The following is a 6,253-nucleotide window of genomic DNA, read 5'->3' on the forward strand; positions in this document are numbered from 1 at the left end:
GGGCTGTTGATGATGACGATGATGATGATTTATTTTAATGTTTAGTACCTTCGTTGTTACTTGTATTTTCTGTCTTCCCAATTTAGCAACAAGCGATAGAGTCAGCTAAGCATAAGCTCTAAGGACATACACATTTCTTTGTCAATCTTTTCGTTCGTTTCAGTAAAATGACGTCCACTGCTGGACCAATCTTTTCGTTCGTTTCAGTCAAATGACGTCCACTGCTGGACCAATCTTTTCGTTCGTGTCAGTCAAATGACGTCCACTGCTGGACCAATCTTTTCGTTCGTTTCAGTCAAATGACGTCCACTGCTGGACCAATCTTTTCGTTCGTTTCAGTCAAATGACGTCCACTGCTGGACCAATCTTTTCGTTCGTTTCAGTCAAATGACGTCCACTGCTGGACCAATCTTTTCGTTCGTTTCAGTCAAATGACGTCCACTGCTGGACCAATCTTTTCGTTCGTTTCAGTCAAATGACGTCCACTGCTGGACCAATCTTTTCGTTCGTTTCAGTCAAATGACGTCCACTGCTGGACCAATCTTTTCGTTCGTTTCAGTCAAATGACGTCCACTGCTGGACCAATCTTTTCGTTCGTTTCAGTCAAATGACGTCCACTGCTGGACCAATCTTTTCGTTCGTTTCAGTCAAATGACGTCCACTGCTGGACCAATCTTTTCGTTCGTTTCAGTCAAATGACGTCCACTGCTGGACCAATCTTTTCGTTCGTTTCAGTCAAATGACGTCCACTGCTGGACCAATCTTTTCGTTCGTTTCAGTCAAATGACGTCCACTGCTGGACCAATCTTTTCGTTCGTTTCAGTCAAATGACGTCCACTGCTGGACCAATCTTTTCGTTCGTTTCAGTAAAATGACGTCCACTGCTGGACCAATCTTTTCGTTCGTTTCAGTAAAATGACGTCCACTGTTGGACCAATCTTTTCGTTCGTTACAGTCAAATGACATCCACTGCTGGACCAAGGTCTCCCCAAGGATTTCCATAACGACCGGTCCTGCGCTGCCCATATCCAGGTACTTCCCGCGACTTTCATTAGATCGTCGATCCACCTAGTGGGGGGCCTGTCCATACTACGTTTCCGGATTTGTCAATATTAAGTTGATCATTTGTCCACACGATTGCCAATCTCTACTGGTGCTACTACCTGACCTAGCCGGCGGTGAAGCCAGAAGTATTTGTATTGGACGCCGAATTNCCTTAAATCATAAACAAGCATCTTCTAAGCAAGAAGGATTGTTGTGAAAAAAGAAAATGGATTTTGCAGATAAATAAGTAGGTACCTATACAATTTGTAAATATGTACAATAAGTTAATAATTTTCCGCCGATTAATTAAAATAATAAAATCAGATAGGTATGTTATACAATAAAGATCGTGTTATGAATTTTATCTGATTAAAATTAATATTGTAGTAATTAATGTTGTCAATTAAATATAATCATTGGAGCAATAATTTTGTTTGTTTTAAATAAACATCAGACCTATCTGAACGTGTGAATAAATATGGATATAATTTTATAAAATGCATATTAGGTAAGTAATCAATTAAGATGATTGAAAAGATAATTCAATGACTTTCATTAATCAGAATACATTTCTGATAAAAAAAACTTAAATTGGTTCGTTACCTATCAGATTGAATGAAACAGAGTATTTAACCAAACACTTTAATAAGCTCTTCTCAAGGCAGTCCATGGGTACTTATCAGTTTTCAGGCATCGGTATATAAAAGAGTAATACGCTACAGTGCCCGCCACCACTGAACTAGTTAGGAAATACGCTTCATTCACAAAGGTAAGGGCTACACAGGCACACAACAACAGAAAAACGATCAGGATATGAAATATCAAGTACCACACATGGTACTTCAAAATCGGCTGCTTTCGTTTCACGAAGCTGACGATCAGAACCGATGTAGCAACGAACAGCTGGAGGTAGAGTATTCCAAATGTGAATTCGGCGATCAAGGTGGTAGGAGTCTCCAATTCCACGTCGTACCTTCCAGAAGATACCAGAATTAGAATAGACGCGAAGACCAGGATCGGTAGCACAGCAGAACATGCGATGTGTATGAAGGTTTTCCGAAGCTGCATACAGTGTGAACACACTTCTTCTGATTCTTCTATTAGTATGCTCATTTTGTTTATTGATTGATTTCAATTTAATTCATGGTGTACACCGCATGTTTCACCTAAATACGATGTGAAATGACGTTATCTACGTCAATTATGTCAAGATAATTTTGATGAGTATTTTTCTTTACACTGTAAGTAAAGAGTTTTAAGGACCTGAGATAATGCATCATGAAGTTTGCTTATAAATAAAGTGGACCGAAGATTTTAATTTGTATTTCTTAGACTAAATTCTCCAGATCGTCAGCAATTTTCAGGAAAGACCGCTGCTGTAATGTGAAAACTAAATTTTACGCTAGCAAAGCTGCTGGCAAAGACTAGTTCATGACATAATTGCTGAAAATGGAAACTGTAATTGACTTAATTTTACGAAACAATTATTATAATAATACTGTAAAACAATATTGTAAAAACATAAGAAGAAAGTTGGCAATGGCTTTGTGAAAAAATAGAAGGAAAAGTGTTCTTTGATGCTCCTTAGTCCTACGCCCAACAATGGGCTTTAGTTGATGATACCGTTGTAACAGAAACAGTTTTAAAATCGGGTTTCATACTTCATTGTACTGTTCGAGGGAAGTACCTGGATGCGGGCAGCATAGATGTAAATCCTTGGGGGCCTTTGTCCAGCAGTAGACGTCATTTGGCTGAAACGAACGACCGAACGAACTTCACTGCACCCAATAAAATTAAAAATGAATATTTGATTACAGTTATCAACTATTTTTATCTGCAGCGTAATGCGAGGTTCATTTCGCCCATAATTATTGCACTGCAGTGTGTGATGAAGGTTTCCAATTACATCGCGATGGAAAAGTTATGTACGAGGCGACGAGCCTACGATCCTGAAAACCGATTTGTATGATATGGCTTACTCGATAATCCGCGGAAAACATTGCATTATAATTGAAAATGCTTTATTTGTGCAGTTTAATTTGATCAGCGCCAGCTTCGGGATGAGATTAAGTTGATTAATGAATGGTTATTGGATCCATTAATGTGCATTAATTTTTATGTACATCAAAGGCTACGTTTTTGGTGCAAAATAGCATCTATTACAACGTCATAAAGTGCCATATCACAGTTTACCTTGGTGTGAGGACATCTTTACAACTTAGTAGACGATATTATGTATCTTCTTCTGTATGACTTCGTTTAAGTATAACGTTTTATTTGTAATAGAACTTTCGCGATCATTGCATTGTACATAAGTCCATTATTTAAGTAGCTCTACTAATTCTCCTGTTGTCCCTGGGCAGTTACGTTACCTACGTAATATTTCTACTTCAAAGGGGTTTCCGCAATTTATTGTACAGATATTACATAACATGATAATCTTCAATCTACCAACCTCTTGAAGTCAAAACCTCTAAGGTAGGTCTTAATGATATCTACTGATATGACCATTACATAAATATAAAAGATTCCAAGAATGTATGAAATATTATATTATTCAGTGCAGCTGAAGACCACTGCCATTTTTCCTCCTAAACGCGACGCTCACTGGTTTTCAAGTTTCAGATATTTTTAACTTTCTTTGCGTTACAACTCGAATAGTCTAAGGAAAAGCAATGACCCATCGTGCTTACCTGACAGACCTAGCTTATTTAATAGGTTCATAATAATGGACACGTGATGACACGTCTCAGCTAGGGATGACGAGTTCGTTATTTTCAACAAAATGACGTCCACTGCTGGACAAAGCCTTCTCCAAGTACTTAAACATAATGCAAACAAATATGTCACTTAATAAACTACATACGATCCTTCTACGAAACTGGGTTTTTTATATTTAGTCTAAGGCACTAATTCTTTCTGAAACATTTCCCAGATAAAAGAAAGAATAAAGAAAGAAAGAAAGAAATAGAATTTATTGAACACAGTAAGCACAAATATAAACAATAACAACACAAAACGAATATATAAAAAATAGTGGGCCACTATGTCAATAGGCTCCCGCTCAGCATTTATCCTGACATGCTCGTGAGGGCATGTCCAGAAGCTGGTCTTCCGCGAGAGCCCTTGTTGTGGCTTCGCGCATCCCTTCAGAGAGACATCGGCTCGAGTTCGATATCTCTCAAAAGGGGTGAGCAAAAAGAGCGAGTAAGAGTTTGAGAATCTCGCTTCAGGCTATCCATCACGTCTAATATGCATTAGTGAGAGCCGGCAGTGCATACATTATACTCTGTTTCTGAGGCCTGTCTATGATATAGACTAGACTGTGTGAAAAGCTGATATAGGGGCTACTTAGGATTGAAGACAACTTTTTAGAGCTGTTAGGGGAGACAGAGATGAGTTGTAACAGAGGAGAGTTGTTGTGACATTGTTAATTTTTGGAAACCTATTAAAAACGCGCACTTTTACGAGCTCGCTACTAGTTAATAAGTTCAACTGGCCAATTTGGAATTCAATGGGAGGCTTATGTTCAGCAGCGGACGTCCCGTGGCTGAAATGATTATGATTAAGATGATATTTAGAGAATTGTCTTCTATATTAGATGTATCAGTTAGTTGATACGAGAAGAGGGAATTAAATATTATGATGATATACCAATTTGCCTTCAAAATGGTTTAACGATATTGATAGTCAATTTCTAAAACACTGAAAGAACCCTTTAAAGACTTAATATTTCCACCGAGAGATAGCATCTAAACGAATATAAACTTTAAATGGCTAAGTACTTAAGATAAGGTGATGAGGCTTCTGGAAATTTAGCCGTTTATGTAAAGGTCATAATATTAATAGGTATAATTCACTTTATTAACAGACGCAGATATGGGTAAGCTTGCTGGGTTAGACTCATATTAACACTTAGGTACTTAAAGTGCCTATGGTGTTGCAAAATACATAATTTTAGAGTTTAAGGTCATTTTTTCATCGCAGAAGTTTTGTAACGGTACAAAATTCCCAAAGAGTCTCAGACAGAAGAGTACCTACCTATATAGTTTACTCCTTTTTAATCAGGTGTCCAAAATAGTCAGTCCAGACTAATAATGCAAATAATTGTGGCTGGTATGGTAATACCACTAATGTCGGTCTGATTTTAACTAGATAAGGTAAAAATCATTGTTAATTAATTCAATTCCCTATGCAGCTAACGGGTATGACATTCCCTGTTACTCACTGCACCATTCCATTGCTCATTTTGTGTGTGCACGCATATAAATGATGCCCGTTCGCGTCACGCAGTCAAAATTGACGGACAGAATATTGCATTAATTATACCATGCCTCTAACGATAAGTGACGTCATGCGTTTTAGTGCACTGCGTAGGTTTGCGCATCCACTTTGCAGGACAGTGTAGCTAGATATAACCCGAAATCGTTGCTGTTGTGTTGATTAACCATGACGTGACAAGCAAATAAAGTGATGCTTTTGAACACCGTCCATGTTGTTTCTGAACTGAGCCGGTGTGTGATTTCAATCTCACCTGTACCTCTAGCATGAACAACTTTCGTCTTCGAATCGTTTGCGTATTCGACAAAATTCGATACTCAATCTTCGAATTAAACGATAACGTGACAGTTTTGATTCTCAAAATAAGTTTCGTGCAACCATTTCTCATATTAAGTTCACTTTACGACACGTTCACAAGGGCGCTGTTGCAGTTTTCGTACTAAATCCTTGATGGCGAGTCGAATACGCAAACGATTCGAACTCGAAAGTTTTTCGTGCTAAATGCTCTGGTAAGTAATTTGATATCTAAGATACATAGATTCGATAGAAAACTGAAGGACAAAGCAGCTTAGGTTACAAACGTCAAAAATCTATCAAACTCCATACAAAAAACACTAATTATCAATATAGTTACGGATAAAGTTGGGTGGTGCAACTCAGCCTTAATGTTTCAGATTTGATTGACTTTGAATACAATCGGTATACCTATGAACGCTAGACAAGTTAGTATGATAGGAAATATTTCAAGCCACCTTTTTCAGCCCCTCATCATTATTTGTTACAAAACCAATATCGAGCGGGAAGTTTATGTTGTCCTCTATACTCGAAGAAGGCAGTTCCACCGGAGTGCTTATCGTTATCAACCCTTATTACACCATAAATACCCGTTTATGACTGGAACAGCAAAATATGGACAGATCCAATCGTT

Source organism: Ostrinia furnacalis, unplaced genomic scaffold (genome assembly GCF_004193835.3).
Source record: "Ostrinia furnacalis isolate ACB-3 unplaced genomic scaffold, ASM419383v2 OfSCF0732, whole genome shotgun sequence".
Taxonomy (NCBI): domain Eukaryota; kingdom Metazoa; phylum Arthropoda; class Insecta; order Lepidoptera; family Crambidae; genus Ostrinia; species Ostrinia furnacalis.